This window comes from Notolabrus celidotus, chromosome 2 (genome assembly GCF_009762535.1).
Source record: "Notolabrus celidotus isolate fNotCel1 chromosome 2, fNotCel1.pri, whole genome shotgun sequence".
Taxonomy (NCBI): Eukaryota; Metazoa; Chordata; class Actinopteri; order Labriformes; family Labridae; genus Notolabrus; species Notolabrus celidotus.
Window position 1 is genome coordinate 26,121,102 of NC_048273.1, and position 18,590 is coordinate 26,139,691.

The 18,590-nt window shown below is 39.4% G+C and overlaps 1 long non-coding RNA gene across 1 annotated transcript; it reads right to left on the reverse strand.

Annotated features, from left to right (window-relative positions):
* Positions 1 to 16,309: 16,309 nt before the first annotated feature.
* Positions 16,310 to 17,519, reverse strand: LOC117832808. Its single transcript, XR_004635262.1, has 2 exons — positions 17,316 to 17,519; positions 16,310 to 17,147 (listed from the first exon to the last, which is right to left on the reverse strand). It is a non-coding gene; the product is annotated as an uncharacterized LOC117832808 (long non-coding RNA).
* Between the last annotated feature and the right edge of the window lie 1,071 nt (positions 17,520 to 18,590).

Genomic DNA, 18,590 nt, shown 5'->3' on the forward strand with positions numbered 1-18,590 from the left:
ACACCCAGTAGATGGTGTTTGAGAAGGGAAACACGCAAAAAAAAAGTTCTGATAAAACTGACGCCAATAAAGCATTCATGTTGATATCTTCAAAGGCAGCCATTGTTTACAGGCTTGCAATCTTCAAAAATGATTCTTATTGGTCCAGTCATTCTCTGACCGGGAACAAGTGAATCATCTTCAAGCTTTACAAGATGGCCAAAACATCAGCTTAGAATGGTTATATGTCTACATAAGACCTATACAACAAACCAGACCATCAGTGAGAAGTTGACTGTACACTTAATTGTTATTCTAGGATGCAAATTGAAAAAGCCTTTTTCAAATATTTCCTGATAGGTTATCCATTTGAAAGGAAGCAAGGCCATCGTTTTCTTCAGAGACTGCTCAATGAGGTCAGAAAAAAAGTAAGAGAACTGCCCTTAAAAATAGATGACAAAGCACAACAAAGGGACAAAACCGCGGACATACATCAGCCTTGAATTTTCCCTCTTCCTGCTACACATATGTAATATGACTATCACAGTAATGAAATAGACTGGGAGATCTGGCTGTGAACACTCCATAGAGGTCACAGAGAGATAACCTTTAACAATTGGTAGATCAAATAACAATCATGTGGACCTTGCTTAAATACATGCAAAGCCAAGAAATGCTAAAGTATGTTTTCCTCTGAGCTTATACTACAAAGACAAACATGACAAGGGATTCTTAATACCAACAAGCAACTAAATCTGTTGGTTGTGGGCTTAGATTGTTCTATGTTTAGTGCTTTAAAAAAATCCAGATAATTATCATTTACACTTATTGATCTGACATAACCACAAAAAGAAACCATACCCTTAACTCCAACTCATAGCTATGTATCCTGCAGAAATCTGTCAAAAACAGTATTCATTTTACATCTCTACTTTAGTCTCTTCCATAAACAATTACACATACTATTCCCGTCAATATTTAAGAGACCGAGGGGAATACTTTTATCCACAGGGGGTGCTAAAATCAGCACAAAATCAAAAATCCTCTCTGGAAAAACATACATCTATAGTTGTAGCTGTCACTGCTTCTAGCTGTTAAGGCTTTAATTGCGAAATAAAGAGATTAAATATAGTTCATACTTTTTTGGATGGATCTGGGACACAGCTGTACTGTCATAATGAGATGTAATGTAAAAGAAAGTGTAAGGGCAGTGGTGGGTCAGTTCATCATTTGCAGATTAACAGCCTACTGCTGTAATTCCTTTTGTCTAGCCTATAATACTTTCACCTACTTACATGACTAAGTCAGACCCAGCAGATCAAGGATTCTGAGTAAGACAGTGATGGGCAAAAAAAGGATAGAGATTTTCTAATGGACATTGAACTCATTCAGAAGTCAAAGACAGGCCGGTGTTAAACTTTTAAAAAAAAACACCTGGCAAAATGAGTCCTAAGGTTGTCCACTTCACCATAAAAACTTCTGACAGGGGGGCTTGTTGTCATATCCGTAACATGGTGGTACAAGATGGCGGCCTACGTGAAAGGGGACCTACTCCCACATAGATATAAAAGGCTCGATCTAAGTTATCAAAAACAAAAAAGATTTTTATATCCAGGAGACTATACACTAATTTAAACATACTTTAATATATGATTTTAATACCTATGAAAATAATTTTACATTTAAACCAAGCCTGTTCTGCTTAGTGCTGCTGAAAAACTACACTCTGTATCTTTAAGGGAATTACGATTCCTCGATATAATGGGCCATTGCTTTTAAAAAGCAATTCCATATTATCTGATATATTTCACTTCATCCATCATGCTCTCTCCATACATACTCACTCATACTCCCTGTGGTCCTCGCCTGGTCATATCCATCCAATAGCACTGCAACACACCCTCAATGTTGGCCTATCATTTTGCCGCTGTCTTGTTTAAGTATGGTCTCTTTTCCCCAGTTCTCATTCACCTTCCACCTCCCCATCACCGCCGAGACTGTGCAGCTTCCTCAGCTTTAGATGACATCTTCAGCAATCTCACCATTACTGCCCAGTTTTAGCAGTTATGATCAGCTCCTTTACCTCATCAGCTTCAGATGACATCAGCCAAAACCTCCACCACCAGTTTGCTGAACACCACGGGGGAGACACCCTTCGATCACCCTATCTCATTCAAGCACCAAAGCGACCCTGACAATAATAAAAAATCACACAATCGTTGTAAAATAAATATCTTTAATTCATGAACTTGTCTTTCCAGATTGAAATAATGACTAAAAAAGTGTTACCTGTAACATGTGTTACAAAACACCTCATTTGTTTCCAATGATTCATTGTTCAGACTGGTTGGCAGCCAACACTGTGAGTAGCTGCTAGATTAACTCCTAGCGCTGACATCAGCTTAGAGGAGATTTCTTCATTTCTGCCACAGACACACACAAGAACACACACACCTCAATCCTCCTTTCCCTCTCTTACCCTTTTCATCCACAAACCAAAACTGTGGAAGCACCCTCCTTGCCTTCATCAGACCTTCAGCAGACCTTGTTGGTGGGTACAGGTGGTTGGATGTAACACGGAGGAGGAGGAGGAGGAGGAGGAGGAGGCAGCCATTTGCAGGAGGAGCAGATATATGGCTGAGAGAAGAGATTGTGACAAGGCCGTGACAATCTCACATTGTGCTTGTTTCTCTTGTCTGCTCAACGGCTTTGGTTAGCAGTAAGAAAAGAGAATGGGGAGAAAACAGATCAGCTTTGTGCAGCACAGAGAGAAAACTTGCCACATAAATTATAATGACAACATCCAGACTGACAAATGAAGCATCTCAAAGGTGTAAAAATTACAAAGCTGCAAAGATCGTGCACAAAAACTGAATATAGGACACAGAGAAGTAGAGCATTTTTAGTTCACTTTACTTGAAAAGAACCTCTCTGCAGCCCAAACTCACACAAACACAGAGGAATAAAGGATGCACATGCTATAACCGAAGCTCCCTCTTGCCTAATTGAGGTGATGGATGCAGCGCAGTAACTTGTAACATCCAGAGTTTCATTAAAACAAAATGCAGGGATCAAGATAACGGCACAGGGGGCCTAAATAAAAGTGGCAGCCTTGAAATTGGAGCAGATATAAGACCCAGTTCTCATCCGATTCCTATAAAGGACAACTGAAGAGAATTTATTTAAGTTGTGTCTGTTTTAAATTAGCTTGGTTTTATCACTGATAGATGAGACGACAGTCATGATCTTTACTGCACGAATATGTTTGACTAGTTATTGCTGCACCTTGACCAATTAAAATGATATGTAGAACATTGTTCAGACAAATGGGACCACCACTCTCTCATGTTGCACATCCCACAAACCTTCCATCTATACCAACAGCTCCACGCCACAAGAGGCTACAGTGAGCTATAACACAAGATGGAAAACATTGTTCTGGGAAGTGGACATAACTCATACTCTTAGCCTTGGATCAATTGGTCAGGCAGTATTTAGTACAGTTTCAATTACAGCAGGTTGTTATCATCTAAGGAGTACCTCTTTGGCTTGTGTTTCAAAAGTAAAGGCAATGCAAGAGCATCTTAAACCTGCCTTCTTTCTAAAACGTCCAACATGACACCAGATGGAAAAATGAGCCCACTTCTCCGTTTATTACCTCAGAGCAAATTACTCAATCAACTTTGCAGTCTTGATGAAATAACCCCTTTAATCATACCTTAATGCACTAGTGGTTGGTGTAGGGTGAAAACATTTCTCCAGTATTGATGTAAAGCATAGAGATACTTGGCCAACCTTCAGCATCAGACACACCTGTCTGGAAAAGATAAAGCCACTTACACAATGTTATGTGGCTTTGTTGTGTATCCTCATGTGAAGCGTAGATGTCCACATTCATGCATTGCACCAGTTGAGGCAGAGCACAAGTGAAATACTGTGTGTAATGAAGGTGGTGTGCACTGAGGAGGCAGGGATTTGCAGCCGTAGATTTAATAGACATTTTTGAAGGCAATCAAGAACTAAACATTTGCAGAGGCACAAAGTCCATAAGAATGACAGAACCCAGCTGACAACATGTGTTACTGTACTTGAATCCTCCAGGCTCATTAAAAAACGAGGTCAGTGTACACATAAAAATCATTTCTGGTATTCTAAGTATTGGTTTTATCTGGTTTGTCATTCAATCAGTTGTCACAACAAGTTGTGTGTAGTCCCAGTAAAGCAGTGCAGCAGCAGGTTATTTAGGAAATCAGCTGTTAAATGAAAGCATACTAATTTTAAATCCAATTAATGTCCCTCCAAGCTGGATGATGAAACATATTATTATAAATATAATTATACTACTACTACTACTACTACTACTACTACTACTACTACTACTACTACTACTAATAATAATAATAATAATAATAATAATAATACTACGACTACTACTAATACTAATACTACTACTACTATTACTACTACTACTGCTAATACTACTACTGCTACTACTACTACTACTACTACTACTACTACTACTACTACTACTACTACTACTAATAGTATTATAATAATAATCATTATTATTATTATTATTATTATTATTATTATTATTATTATTATTATTATTATTATTATTATAAACTATATTAAATAGCATATCCACAGGTTCAAATGTCAACTGACAGCACAGGACAAGACACGACAAACAAAGTGACTGAGTGCTCAGCACTAATAAGGTAACCATCAATAATAACAAGAAATCAGCACTCAACAAGAATAAAGTCATTAAAAACAAGACAGAATGTGTCAACAGTAAAAACACATTTGTTTTGTTGTTTTGTTTTATCCTTGAGTTGAAACACCAGTGACTTATCTGATACATTTAGAGCTACAGTAGGGCTCAAAGTACTGTGCATGCTTTAACAGACACAAGTTGCAAGGCTAATCAAAACAATATCATTATCTATATAATCATTTACAGCCATTGGATTATTATAAAAATGTAACCGTCTGTGTTGGCAGTAAGATAAAGTCACCCTTGAGTTCTAAAGAGTAACTAAACAGCAGGAAGATAAATGATCAACTTTTAATTCAACAATGGTTTAACCATTGGTGCTGCTCAGTGGTGCGCAGTTGCCTCACAACAAGAATATTCCTGGTTTGGATCCCCTGGCTTGATTGGGACCTTTCTATGTGGAGTATGCATGTTCTTGCGTGGGTTCTTCCTGGGTACTCTGGCTTCCTTGGCTGGAGACCTGTCCAGGGTTAATTCTGCTGGGATAGGCTCTAGCCCCCCTCTAAAAGACACATGTAGCTGTAGAGGATGACAGAAAAATCAACAAAGCAGTAGTTTGCACAGTATGGGACATTGTGGTGTTTGAATACTGATACAGGAAAAGATAATGTCAACAGCCTCCGACAGAGATGAAGCAGTCCTTCTCATTCTTCTTATTAACAATACCTGCATACTATGAATTATCCTCTACGTGCCACATGATAGGTGTGGTGTTATGGTGAGATCAGCACGGCATGCACGAGGTCTCAGGCAGAGTGCCAAAGATAATCACAGCAGTGCTGATATCCAGCACAAAAGTTTCAAATAGTCAGAAGTATACAACTTTTTTATTTTATTGAGTCATTAATTTGTCTCTGCCATCACATCTAGAATTTGTCTCAAAGACAGTCCCTAGGCAAACCAAAGAGCTGCGCTCCTGGTACTGTATGTCAAAAAGTCAGCCTAGAATAGCTTTTTTGTATCTTGATCGAGTCCAAATGATGTTGTTCTCAAAAGCACAATGTTTGCTGTAATATCAGATCACTTACTTATTTGTAAAACATGAGTCAAAGAAACAGAGCAGCCCCTCATGACCTACTTTGATGGACTGCCTTTTTTCACTTTCAGGATTCAACATAGACTTAATAATAATAATAATGATAATGATAATGATAATAATAATAATAATAATAATAATAATAATAATAATAATAATAATAATAATAATAATAATAATAATAATGATAATGGTAATAATAATAATAATAATAATAATAATAATAATAATAATAAAATGATATTGTTATTATTATTATTATTATTATTATTATTATTATTATTATCAGTATTATTATTATTATTATTATTAATATTATTATTATTATTATTATTATTGTTGTTGTTGTTATAACGCAAGGACAAAAGTGTAGAAGTCATGGATGATAAAATGTATCTGCTGATTTATGCAGAGCTCCACAGTCAGCTTCATCTGCACCAAACCTTGATTGTTGGCTCTCAAAAGTCTTAACATGAAAGGGACTGAAGTGCACACACTCCTCAGCTCCCGAACATTGAAGCATCCGATGACAGTACTCCAGTGAGCGGCCTTCACAGGAGTGTTCTCTTTAATACATCCTCTTATTTGAAAAGGTAAGTAAAGTGGTCATACTTTACATTAAATCTGAAATGATGTCAGGTTAGTCAACTACCAGATATTTTCGAAGGTTTGTGCGTGACATGAACTTGGTGTATTTGACTGTAAGTCTGATATGAGCCATTATTAAAGGCTTTCTTTACGACCACACAGCCTTGCACACCTTCACCTTGACTGACCTTGAACAATGATCACTGTATTATTGAATCACTGGATCGGCTGGATCAAGACTGAAGTTGTTTATTTCAGCTGCAGCTATGTTCACATTCATGACAGATGCAGGGATAAGCTGGATTTCAATCAGGAGAGACAAGTCAAAGAATGAAATGGTATTCATCACAACAATTATTGAAGAAATGTGACTTGACAGAAGGTCTTTGTCGTCTGGACTCTGTGGGGAGATTTTGAGATTGTAGGACATCTGATCTGAGCAGCAGCAGGAAAATCCCCCCATAGAGTCCGGGCGCTGGTGGTAATGGTGGCTGCTGATTTGCTAGGACCAGATGGAAGATGAATGAAGACTGATGATTCTGCAGAGACCAGGCGGAGATGGGGAGCAGAGGGACGTGCATATGAGCATAAAGGAACTAGAGGTAGAGGAAGAATCGCATTCAAAAAGGAGTGAAAAGTGATCAGCTGACAAGAGGGTGTGCCACCGTGTTATTGGATGAGGAGACTACAGATGCAACAGCTGATTAACCGACCAGAGACAATGACAGCTGGAAGAAGTGTGTGACTATGCATGAGTGGGAAGAGGAGAATTATGCTGATCTTCCCTGACTTGCGAGTGCACACTTTGAACGGGACTCCCACCAGATCCGTGTCCGGTCTGTCTGCAATCTGCTGTGGTCCAGCTCCGTGCTTTTCTCATCCGTCAACACCCACCTTCCCGCTTTAAGGATTATCCTCCTCCTCTCCTCATCCATGTTGTCTTTATTGTACTCTGAAAACCTCTGACCTGTTGACTCCAGGCCTGTTGTTGTTAAGTTAAAAACAATCTGGTGATAACACAGAGCGTTGGATTCTGAAAACTAACCGGATGTTTTAATTTTGTTTTGGTGCCTGACTTCCTGTGCCGCTCGATCCGCTCTGTGCATATTGATGTGCCGTGCTTTGGCATCCGGTAAAAATACAAGTCAGAGTTGACACATTTACTAGAATAGAAACCAATCAGATACAGTGCTGTGGCAGATCTAAGATAGACTGGACGTGGATCTGGTGGAATTTGGACGTTACTCTTGACGTTCCAAACTTTTAAAATCTGAACAACTATGTCAATTTGCAGTATTCCTTGACATATTTTCTTCAAAGTTTGTTTTAAATGTATTGCATATGGATGTAAATCTTGACTCTCGACGAGGCTTACAACCTTAGCATTACGTGCTACGTGTTTTGTTGAATCAAAATGTCTGCAATAAGTAGGTTATTTTCCTGTCCAGCCGAGTCTAAACCAGAGGAAGGGGAAACTCTCAGGAGGTAATCAAGTTTGATTATATGCTGAAGCTCTGGCAGATTGAGGTCAAAACACACTCAAACAAAACTTTTAAAAACAGTCTGGGGAGTGCAGCATATAAACAAATGTGAGACCTGACTAAGCCTCTGGACTGCGCTGTATTGAGTAAATAAACAAACGCTGTGGACAAGCTGTTAGATTAGTCGACCTCATGGGACCTGTTGGGGAAGAGGAAGTGGTACTTGTAGATTTAAAAGGTTCAAATGGATGGACAAACACTGATTATACCACAGAGAGCTGAAGGGAGAAAAACAGCCAAAGTTGGGTAAACAAATGTGACTTTAGCGAAAGGCAGCTCTGTCTGGTTTCCACCAACTCCAAAGAATACGATTTAGCCATCTTATTATCTATTTATTACACATTATTGCGTTTGTTGAATTAATGCTTTTTGATGCCTTTTTTTAAATTCAACCCCAAGAAGAAACACATGTTATCATGTATGAGCATCACAATTTAGATGTAACAATATATATGTAAATGAATAGTTGGAGAAATGAATGAACAGGTAAGGTCTGTATATTAACTCTCTTACGGTTTTTCTTTACAGAAGTACATGACTTCATACCTCCCTCCTCGTTTCAGATAATAAAAATGAATGTCAACATTTCTGCTGTTCATGACTACAGCACTGCGAGTAGACTTTCTTTCCATAACACTCTCCCAATTTACACATGAAAGAGCCCGACATGAAACATGCAACACCAGGAGTGCTGCAGAACATTTCGCCTGGAGATAAACTTGGGCTGCCGCTGCAGGTGTCGGGCTTGTAAACCTCAGTTTGTCTCTTGATAAGGGTTCTGTCCTCAGACAAACCCACGGTGAAGGTGCTCTGAAGGAATTCTCCATACCATAAACACCTCGTTCTTCTTTTTAAACTGGTTACTGTTAAAGCCTGCAGTGACATTGTCACGCATGCCCCATAGAGACTCTAGCTCAGCTCACATGAAAACATCTACAGTGAACATGCAAAAATGCATACTGAGAGAAAGGGAGATGTGTTGTGCAAATTGTATGTTGAATTACTGTTGTAGAAGAAGAATTAGCCGAAAACCTCCAGAGCAATGGGCTGTGTTGGTTTATGCCTTAGTGTTTAGTTAGTTAATTGGAACTTGACGCTCTTATGGCCACAATTTAAGATTTTGCATTAAAGGTACAAGTTGCAGACATTGCCTCTTTTATCTCAGTTTTCAATTTAAGTTTGAATCAATAAAGCATTTATCTGTCTTTTTCTGTATCAGAAGGAATCTGTGAAGATAAACAGCTGAGAAAATTACCATGGTTTTCAATTTCACAACTATCACTTCAATTTTTTCAGTGATCAATGAGAATATAAAAAACCAACACAGAAAAAATGATAGGAAGAACTGTCGAGTAGAGTATGACAGACTTTGCCAACGGCACTTCCTGGAAGCTTTACTGCAGGTCGTTTCATGGAAACTAACACACTGACTAATAGATAAAAGTCGACACAACAGTCTTTGTGTTTACAGGGAAGTGCATTATTTTCATGCAAAACTTGTAATCTTAATATCCTCTAAGCCAGTGCGTCATGAAAAACATGTACAACCCTTACAGTGTGTGCCGATAGAGAAATGTGCCATTTCTCAGAACACATCTTTTGTACAAGGCTGTAAACGTGTTTATTTTTGCTGTAAAGATCGTCTTTTTGAATTTGTGTGTGTGTGATTTCCAGTACTTCCAGAGCCGGCATAAAGTGGACACTTGAGGAACTGCAGTTTTTAACACACTTGAGGCCTGAGGTTGCCGCTTTGACCCGACTGACTACTGCTGCTTAGCTTATTTGAATAGATTTGCATTTTTGCCGATCTCTTTTTCCACATCTTTACCAGTATCATGTAAGGCACACATAACTGGTTTGAAATGTATGATCAAAAAGCACTTCCTTATTTGAGGTGTTTCACTACATACATTATGTCATTAATAGTGCCCTTATAATACCTAACTGATGTTCAGTTTAACATTTCTGTCACAGTCGGCTTTGGACTTCAGGAAATGTAAGATAGCTAGTTTACAAGGTAAATTTCTTCCGAGCTGTATTGAAGTTGCATACAGAATGGAACATACATGAAATACATGAATCAAGTAGTTAATTTGTGCACTTTTAAGCACATTACTTGAGTAAATGGTCTTTATTTTTATTCAACCACTGAGTTCTGAGGGTTTCTTTAAAAATGGCTGAGGTAAGTCAAGCCTCAGTTTCTCCTGCACTGTAGAAAACCATCCTCCACTCTCTGCCATTTCCCTGTGGCTGCTCAAATTAAATCCAAAACCCTGGAGTTAATGGAAGTGTAACCTTGTATTGTCCAGGTTTCAGTCAAGCTTTACACACCAACCCTCTTCCCTCTGTTATAACTGGCAGCTCCCCATGGTGGCCTGGACTTCACTCAACCCCGGCTCCAAACCTATTGTACCTGCCTCGTCCCCCCCCCCAATGGTCAAGTGACCTTCATTCTGCAGACAGGAATGCAAAGTCACTGCCTCTATTCAATGTCATTTATAGGGTAAGCCTGAATTTGAGAAAATCATTCTGTGTGAATAGGAAAGAAGTAAAAATGTTATGTTTCTGAGCGGAGTTCTGTAGGAATAAACCTCCTCTGACAGTTGATGATGAAAAGAAAAAAACATCTCCTCAACACGCTGTTCCTCTGAAGAACGTATGAGACCCGCACTGTTCCATAATCATGCTGATCCTTTATCTTCAAGCATCACCAGCCAGCTGCGTTGGTAATTATCTGTGTGCTGTGTGCAGTTTGCACATCATCGTCACATCGCTCCACAGAGAAGAGGACGAACATTTCTTAACTGCTTCCCTTTGAAACTAGTTTGGAATGCAAATCATCTGGTTTGACTGTAAGTGTTAAACACTGGGAAATATTCCTCGGGCTTGAACAGTTTCATGGAGGTAAATTTGGTTTATAGCTGACAGAAGGGTCCCAAGGCAGCCGTGACAGATTTCATCAGAACATGGGATCACAACAAAAATGATTAATTTTTTTAATCCTAGAAGTGAAGTTTTGGTGTGATCTTTTCTTTGTGTTTAAAAAGGAAATATGATACTTGAAGCAGGGTAAGCACAGTACACACATCTCTTGGGTGCAGAGAAATTAAAACAGCATCAATGAAAAAATGGATTTAGGCTGAGCTATTGGACACAAGGAAAATAAATGAATCAAATGATTCATTGAGTCAAACCAGGAAGTTGATCTCACCGATCAATGTCCTCAAACATCCAATACACCCTTAGGGTAAGGGCCATTTCAAGATGTGTGTGTGACACTAAGTTGTCCTCTAGGTGTCACCCCTGTTGGGTACACATTCATACTTAGGTAGGAACCTTTCATCAGGTATCAGGTGTGTTTCTAGACTGTGGAGCACAAATAGTTTTTTGACCGCAATGTGCCGCAACGCCGGAATGCTGGCTGGGTGAAGTGTTCGTGGAGTAAATGTGATTGATGGATTTTGAGGGACACTTATGTTGGATTCTTGCATGTAACACATTGGAGAAAAGACGGTGAACAATAAATCATCTGTAAATGCAACCAGAAGACGTCGGATACTTCTTTTCACAAGACACAACGAATGGCGAGCGCGTCAATTATGTTTAGCCCGTCTAGACAGCCCCTCAGTGGCTTTAAGTTTTAGGCTTAGCTGCTACACTTAGCTTTATATTAAATTTGTTATTTATTCCCAAGAAGGCAAGCTAGGTAGCTTTAGCTTGACAGCCATCCTGTCGTCCACCATGTTTGTTTACTCTAAAGACCCGAGATGGGATTTCCAGTTTAGAGAGTCTGGAGTCTGGTTGTTGGTGAATGGGATCTGACAAAAAAAAAAAAAAACTGTTAATGTTTCATGTCATGTGTGTAGAGTCTCGCCAATTTTCAACATATTTCAAAATTTCAAAAAAATCTTTCAGTGTAGGCCAGGCTTTAGAAGAAAGTCAGAAACTCACTCAGATCAAAAGGAAACCTGTCGCCTTATCAAGTCTTTCGGTCTCTTCTGTGCGGTGAGTGAAATTTATCTGAAGCAGCCACAGAATTGGAATTGAAGGAATATTTTTGTCTTCTGCAGTTATGATCTTTATCAGGCATTTTTGATCCCCAAAAAGACTTGAAGAAGTCCTTCTGCTATCTCAATAACACTGGAGAGAGTCACAGCACTTCTAGGAAATGGATTTGAGAATGTTAAATTATTCATTGCAATTGCAGGTTGTTGGGTTTTTTTTGCAATAAAGTTCATAGAAACCTAAATTCAAACCTTGAATGTGCTGCGAAAAAGCACACTTTGTAATGTGACTCATCTACCGTAAGGGATGCGTGGAGAAGCTTTGACATGTTAAGTTCTGCAAGAACAAAAGAAGCGTTTGGTAAACAGACTCAGCCACTGCTCTCCATTGGCTGAGAGTTTTGAAGGATTTTGATGTGCAGCAGAACAGCCTGTTCAGCCTCTAAAGACTCTTTATTCAGTACATCCTTCACTGGCTACATCCATCCACTGTAACATTTTATGAAGTGCAACTGCAGCTGCTGCCGCTGCTTCACCAAAGGCACAACTTTCAGAAGTGATGCTAGAATTCAAGGTTGGCTGCTTCCTGGTCTGAGCGATATTACCCTCTGGAGGGAGGGGGCATCAATCGCGCTTGTCTGGAAGAACAAAAGCCTGTGTGTGCAGCCGGGGAGTTTTTTGTTTATTTTTCTATTTATATTCCTCTCTTTTTTTCATGCCTTTCCCCAAACCTCTTCGCCTGACTTTGATTAAAAACTGTAGGTTTTTTTTAAAGTTCCTGGATCACATCAAAAACAAGATGGAAACTATTTTCAGAAGACATGCAGAATAAAACCCACACCATTTCCTTTGAAGAAAAGCTTGTTTTTGTTATGCTTTTATATTTTTATGGGCAGGCTGTGGGGGGTTCATTCCTTTTTTCAATACTCTGTTGGATACAAGGTCTAAGAAGTGCATTATTTCGGCACATTATAAAGAAATGATCGCAGAACCATGGGCATCAAAAGGCAAACTGATATGATTTTAATCTTCAACTTATCTACAAACAAGATGCTTCAATTGATTCATTCTCTCAAATGACGTTAATTGACCCAACGATTCAAGAAGATTAAATCGGGCTGTGCAGTTCCATTTCACCCACTTTGTTTTCAGTCATATCAGTTCCTGGTGCTGCTGTGTGTTGGACTCAAATTTCTGACACTCTTCTTCCTCCTCTGACCGCTCGATGACCAGCTTCCTCTGGCACTCCCTACAATTACAAAATATGATTAATTTACTTGGATCACAGTTGGTGCAGCACATCCTGAGGCCGGATGAGTATGAAGCAGTCTATCTCTGCCAGGCCGCTTTCTCTCTCATTCTGCACTCTCATTCTCATTACATGCACAGCAACCTTTTACTGCAAGGTCAACTAATGCACGTGATGGTTAGAACTACAGTTTACCATTCACACCTCATAATAATTAGGTCCAAACTCAGAATTTTGTCTGTTGACTGCAAGGTTACCTCAGTTGATACAAAATGATGAAAAAAAACTGAAGTTCCTTGAGCTGCCACTTGAGGCTGGCCCCAAAAGCGAGTAACTCCCCATAATGTCATATAATGTGTGAGTTGTGAATTATCAAATAAACTACGCTGGATGTCAGACAATAATTTAAAACTGCTGGTTGGAGTTTTAATGACAGGTCATTCTTGTAGTTGGTGTGGGTGGAGCGCAAGCAAAGCGTTACCTTAAAGATGCACTCACTGGCTTGGTGCTGCACCATTTTCTGTGCCCCAGTCAAAAACATCTCCCGTCTTCTTCTTTGTGTTTATTTCTTTACATTGTAAATGCAGCTGACACTTTCCATGTTTACTGATTTTGTCATTCAGGATGAGACAATGATGGAAAGATTTTTTTTTTGCCACAGAGTCAACAGGCAGTGATGGAATGTACCAGCATCTGTTCTGTTGATTGATTTGATGTGTGATCAGGTTGTCCCTTGAGTATTTTGGTATTGAGAATTATTTACTATTGTTGTGGGATTTTGAACAATCAGAAACAAGTGTTTAATGATATTACTAACTACCAGGCTTGTTAGCTTGTTAAGTGTTTATGTAATAATGATATATATGTGGTGACCCTTGCATTTGAACACAATTTGTTTGGTTTCTCTCCATAGGGAAGACAGGGGACAGTAGTGATGACAAGACCAGCTATTTTATGTTAAAGTGTGAGTCCATCAGTCATGGCTCGCTTTTACTGTGGAGTCGCAAATTGGATAGGTTCTACAAGCTAGCTTCTTTTAGCTTTGGTTAGCAGCATCAATAAATAAAACTCCACCCTGGCAATGAGCTGTAACAGCTTTGAAAACCAATGAGTACAGTCTATGGCTGAATAGAAATTGGCTCTTCCAAAATAAGGCTTTGATTATTAGTTCATATTTTAAGTTGAGCTTCACACAAAGTTCCTATGTTAGCCTACATAAGTCATGTTTCTCTTTGAAAACTAAGTGTGATTAAGTTTTCAATGAGTGCTTGCTGTCAGCTGGAGGACATCGGAATCTTGACCTGTGGCTAAGCACCAAGCTAGCAGCAGCTCATCTAGCCGCCCCTCCTCCTGATGTCCCGTGTGAAGCAGTCACTGAAAGGTCACTAAGACATTTTTCTTGAAGTTCACAGCCTGCCCTGCTGTGGCTGAAAGGGACAACAGTTCAGAGATCAGGCTCACAAATGTGAGTCAACTCAGGGCTGCCTAGACTGATGGTTCAAATCGCTGACTTCGTGGGTGCAGCCCAAATACAATCAACAACAGAGAGCAGCATCACTCTTGGTCTGTTCTAATTATCAAGTCTGTCTTCCTATAAATACACCAGATCTGTCATTGCTGCGGAAGTTGAAAGTGGTAAAAGCAAGAAATCAAGAAGCTGGGAAAAACAGAAAAATAAATGGAGGAGGGAGAGTGATAGGTTGGGGGGTTGCAGGAAGTGACAAAGCAAGATGAAAAAAACAGCATGTGGGAGGAGGGAGATAAGTAAAGGTGTGAAATTTGGAGGAAGACATGGCGGTAGGAGGAGAATAAGTCAAGAGAAGGGATGAAAGAGACAGAGAGGATGGGGAAACACTGAAGACTTTGAGAACCAGATTTCTCCTGAGCTGCATTTGTTCTGTGAAAAAAACGGTTCTTTCAATTTCTTTCAAAAAATAAAACTGGCCATACAGTGCTCTGCACCTCTGGAAGACGTTTATCCATCCACTTCTGAGCCAGTTCTGGAAGGACTCCCAAAAACACAGAATTTCACCTGAATGAGTACCAATGTCATCAATGACAAACACTTTAGCCAAAAAATTGAAATGCTTTCTCAAAAAACTGAACTGCCTGAACTGAACTACACCATGTATACAGTACACAAGCCTTCATAGAACCTCCCATCTAACCTCTACTGTTGTCTGTCTGTTGCTTTGTTTGTCTGATTATTTCTGCATGTATTTTGTTTTTATCTTGCTTGTTTTTATTGTTTTATCGTTGTGTGCCTGTGAAGCACTTTGTAACTGAGCGTTTTAAAAGTGCTATATTAATATTTTTTACTTACTTATTTACTTACTTACCATGCCTGTCTCACAAAACATGCTTAACAGTCTCTGATGGTTCAACGGCCCAACCAATGTCAACAACATGGTTTGGGCTGGTCTACCAAACTGACATTAGAAAACTCCACAGATTGCTTTTACAATTCAGCACTAGTAAAGCTAAGCTCAATCAGGAAGACTGTTTCACACTTGTTCAGTAAATCTCTCTATCTGTCACTTTCTATCTTTGCTGACTTTACTCATCACCTGATCTTCACCAGAAATCAACCAGATTTTGCCATGACTCAACCAACCATCCTGCTTCAGCCAAACTTTAGATCTGTTCACTTACTTTCTCATTCATCAACTTTACGCTTCGTCATGGATATTAATTGGACATAGTATACATTTTCTGAGTCCCTTTGAGAGCAATAGATTTTCTTTAACATTCAAATTTTCCTGAATAATCTTGCATATACGTATCCTATTTGTCTCTTTGTGCAGTTACTTGTATTGCTGTTAGTAATGATATTTGTGGCATTTCTGCAGAGCATGAAATAATACACACAAACGTGTATTTCTGTTGACGGTATGTGAAGAAACTGGCAATTTATCTGTGTCTCTGTCCTTTTATTTTGATATTCTATTATTTAAATTGTTGTTAAAAGGTGTATTTAAAGGTGTGTATTGACTTTCGTTGATCACCTGCTAGTGTCTGGCGGTTATCAAAAGGCTCACACCCATGAAAGTCAAATAAATATTGAGAAACACCTGAACCATTTTGGTTTCCTCCTGCTGTGGTGCATCATTAAAAGTATGACACGCTCAGATGTGACAGTTGAAAACTTTTTTACTTTATGACTGTTGTGTGTACATACGGTTGCATAACAAAGCTGTATGAACACTGGCTCTTTGTTTATATCCTCAACCTCAAGTTTGCCTATTCACCATCAGGACATAAATATTGAACATGATGGTTCTTTGACCCCAGAGCTTCTTTCACTCAAGCTATTTCAAACATTTGAAAGGTGTTTCAATAAGTAGCCTTCATAAAAAGTGTTTCTTAACCTATAAGAAACAAAACAAGCCTGGCAGCGACGTGTATGTATCCTCTTCTCCTTTGAGTTCAGTCATTATTCTGCACGGAGCCGAGAGGAAGCCGAGTGTGGCAGGTGAGAGCATCTCGAGCAGACAGCTGTCAAAGCCGCTCCGCATGCAGGGGCAGTGCAGGGGAGCGGCGTCACCAACGGAGGCCTCACTGCTCTGACTGGTGCTGAAAAGCAGATACAGCTCAAACACACAAACATACACACAGATAGGAAGAGTCATGCTCACACATACACCTGCATGGGTGGGGGTATTATTGCCATGGCAACCGGTGATTGATCCCCTGAGTTATGCGGCGAGAGAGAGAATATTAACAGCGGAGAAGAAGCCAGCGTCGGAGGATGGAAAGTGACGGTGTGGTGAGTGAGAAAGCAGCTAATATGCACACAGAGGCTCGCAGTAATGTGCTGAAGGAAGGATCAAAGAAAACAGCATGTTGGATGATTTGTGTTCGGCCATGTCTGCAAGGCGACACTGTCACACAGCAGGCTGTCATGCTCGATTTCAAACTGCTGCTCTCTGCTGATTGTGTGGATGGCTGTTCCTGCTGTATGGACTGTGTGCTGTGACCAACACAGGCATGTGATGAGAAAGAAAAGATGTTCCAGATTAAAATTGAAGGCATGTTGGAAAATTTTATTTCCATTATATTTATTGCAAAAGAAGCTCTTAACCTATTCTTCAATTCAGAGTCCATAAATAAACAAGTATATGTCACGCCTTTGATTTACCTGGAGGATCTCTGTTGAATCTGATAGTATTATATGATGTCGACAATGTTTCTCCACTCCTAACACAGGAGGTCCTTTTGGAGCACTACGAAACACATGCTTCTTTAAGAAAGGCATTGTGGGAGTACCAAGCGGCAACCTCCGGTCTAAAAATATTGTCCAATGGGGAAGTGTTAAAAGCTGCAGTTCATCGAGGATCCACTTGAGGCTGGCTCCAGAAGTACCAGAAGTCACATCATACATGAATGGGAAAAAGACGATCTTTAGAGCAGAAATAAACATATTTACAGCCTGGTACAAAAGAAAAGTGTAGTCTGGATAGCTCATTTCTCGATGTCCTCTCACTGTGAGGGGGGGGGGGATTTTTCTCTTACACAGCAATTTCGAAGATATTGAGATGACGAGTCTTCCAATGAGAGGCACAGCTGCTTGTAGGAACACTTCAGCTGTTGGCTAGGAGGCTCAAACTCCGCCTCTTTATGTCACAATGTTACAATGTCATTTTTTTTTTTTTTAACATTGTGCTTTTTTATGGCTCCACAGCAGCATTTGCCTCAAAACAGCTCTTTGGAAACAGATGGGCGACGTCACGGATACTACATCCATATTTCATACAGTCTATTGGGAGTGCCTGTGATGTTACAGCCTCTTCTGTTTCTTGTAGTTAAGCTAGGGTAGGGAATCTTGAGAGCATACTTTGTTTTTTTTTATTAAATTATCTTTAAACCTTGAATTTATCCAATAGGTCAAATGCTCTGACAGAAACAGCTTTAAATTTTGTGTTGTATTTTCTTTGTTATTTTTCTCTCAACCCTGCATGAGACTCTGCTCCTGTTTTAGTGTTTTATGGCTTGTTTTTATCTATTGTTCTATTGTTTTTATTGTTTTATTATCCTGTGTTTTAATGGTTTTTATGCCTGCGTTGTTTGTCTATTTATGTACAGCACTTTGTTCTGGCTGTGGTCGTTTTAAAGTGCTTTAAAGTTGAGTTGAGTTGAGTTTGATTTCCGGTTTTATTTGTAGTTCTACCTTGTGATCAGGTCTTGTTTTCTACCTTCTGTGTATTTGATATGTTATCTTAAGTCTTGTGTTTCTAGTCTATCGTGTTTCCTGTTTTATTTTGAAGTTCTTCATCCCTGTGTGTCTGGTTTAGTTTTACTTCCTGCTCTTGTGTGTTTCCCTCCAGCGTTGATGGCACTCATTTGTTTCACCTGTGTCATGTCACACATGTTGATTATCCTGCATACATTTCTTCCACTGTTTCTCCATTCCCCT